Source organism: Condylura cristata, unplaced genomic scaffold (assembly GCF_000260355.1).
Source record: "Condylura cristata isolate star-nosed mole 26May11 unplaced genomic scaffold, ConCri1.0 scaffold00009, whole genome shotgun sequence".
Taxonomy (NCBI): domain Eukaryota; kingdom Metazoa; phylum Chordata; class Mammalia; order Eulipotyphla; family Talpidae; genus Condylura; species Condylura cristata.
In genome coordinates, this window is record NW_004567110.1 from 62778309 (window position 1) to 62780528 (window position 2220).

Genomic DNA, 2220 nt, shown 5'->3' on the forward strand with positions numbered 1-2220 from the left:
TGCACCTCTGGCCTGTATCCCAGTTCTGTATGCATAAAAAATAAATCTTTAAGGCCCTCACTGGTGGCACAGCGGGTTAAAGTGCAGCACCAAGACGCTAAAGCCACTTCCGATCCCTGCTGCACAGGAGGTGGTCCACATGGCACCTGGCAGACCTCTCCTGACCCGCCTGCTGCTCCTCTCAGCAGTATACTTCGACGATGTGCCTGTTCTGCTCCCCACTCTGTCTCTGGTGAATCTTCTCACTGCCCCTGCACCTCTGGCCTGAACCAGAGGTATACATAAATAAATAAAATATTTTTAAAAAAATAAATCATTTTTAAAAATACATTAAAGGGTACCATTTTTTCAAAGGCTGAGAAGTACCACCCACAATGCCCAGTCAGTATCTTCTCTTGTTCTAATCTCTAACCAATGGAACATTCTCCCATGTTAGCACCTGTACTTAATAATCATCTAGGGAGTACTAGATTTCAAAATAAGCCCACCTAGAAAACTTCTCACAATTCATTAACTAACCTTTCTCTTCCTTGCATTTCCCTATCCTATCACTCTGCTGTTTTTAAAATCATAACACAGAAGTATTCTTCTATACCTAGAATCTCCTAGTCTTTCACAGCTATCACACCCTCAACTCACTAAATCTGGTCATTACCACCATCTTGACCTTCAATGCCTGGAATTCAATCTAATTCAATCTTCCAGTTGACGACAACCTTTCTTAAAAGATAGTGGTATGGTATCTCCAAAGGAAGATAGTCCTCTCGTTACAGGGTAGCCCAGAGCAGACTGGGCAGCCTGTTTGTGGGGCCTCACCCACGCGCTCACAATTCAGTTATACTGCAAGTACACAAAAAAGGGTCAATAACGGTTTATTTACAAAAGGGGAAAGGAATAAGAAACAACCCAGGGAAAGAGAGCGGGATACAAATTAAGTGGAATACCTTATGGCCAGGCTGACTGAACACACCGAGCCATGCAGTCCAGAGAGCCATTTCCTGAGTGAGAGAGAGAGATGCAATCACGCCCTATTTATCCCACAAATGTCCCAGAATTCCTGCTCGCTCCACCCTTGGGTCCTCGCAGTTCTCTCCCTGGTACTGCTGGGAGTTGTAGTTTCCAATCACTGGAAGGGTATAGGGTCCAGAAAGCTGGAGTAGGGGGTGGAGTCCATAAGACTTCAGAGTTCCTATAGTACATCCTTCCCCTTAACACTCTGTGTTCACAACAGCACCTAACATGAAACACTCTGTAGTCCTATTACATAATCTGAAAAAAACTGGCTAAACACCCTCAGAATCTGTTCTGGCTCTGGTGAATATTCTCTCTCTCTCTCTCACACACACACACACATTATCAGACATAAAGTGACATTTCCTTTTAAGCTACTGTTACTTGGTTTAACCATCCTCTTACAGAGCCCTTTTTCACTTACTAATACATAGTAACCGTTCTATACATAATGAAAAGTGAAAAAGTGTAATTTAAAACAAAAATTGCCACTTTATGAATTGTGCTTCATTAGAAAAAGTTTGAAGATCATAGATCACAGAAATATTGCACTAGTTAAGTCACAAAGGCCAGAGTAATTGTTACTGCAACTACTATTATCAATAGCTATTTGTTTTTTAGCTTTAAATAAGGTATTCCATTTTATTCTAAAAGCATCATTTCCAGTTGTGGAAAAGGAAGTCTCAAGATATACTACCAACAACCTCAGGTCAGTTATATATGGCAGATCTGTATTAAAATTCAGTTTCTGGCAGCAAAGGAGGAGGGGAAAAGCAGTGCCAGAGGAGGCTTCCTGCTTTGCTCCTGAAAGAATAACTTAGGATATTCCAGACAAGCACTGAACTCAAGAGAATCCTGTGATGAATCCAGCACCTCTTTTGCACATCAAACCAACACTGACCATATGTGACAGAAGAGATACTAAGGAAAGTCAACAACAAATGGGTGGCAAAAGGCACCTGCTAGGGTGGAAAACATATTTCAAACCAACACTCCTGTGACAGGGTGGAACCCAAGTGGGCAGAACTGCTTAGTGTGGACTTAAACATGGGGAGACCATGCAAAACAGCTAGAGTGAACCAGGTATAAAGGGCCTCCAGTGGAGGGAAAAAAGCAGAAATGTACAACTATCTCCCAAAGTGTCCCTCCGGCTGAAACTGACACAAGGGAAGCTGCACTTGACAGCTCCCCTTGAAGTTGCACTAAAAG

General features: G+C 42.5%; 1 protein-coding gene across 2 annotated transcripts in view; it reads right to left on the minus strand.

The window, feature by feature from the left end:
* UBE2V2 (ubiquitin-conjugating enzyme E2 variant 2) overlaps positions 1-2220 on the minus strand; it is a 50954-nt gene that overhangs the window by 20668 nt on the left and 28066 nt on the right. The window contains exon 1 of one of the 2 annotated variants that reach the window (XM_012723105.1): positions 945-964. The exons of the other annotated variant lie outside the window; for it this stretch is intronic. The gene's annotated coding sequence lies outside the window, so the exon portion shown is untranslated. Of the gene's footprint in view, positions 1-944; positions 965-2220 lie in introns of those variants that run through there. 2 annotated transcript variants of the gene reach the window in all.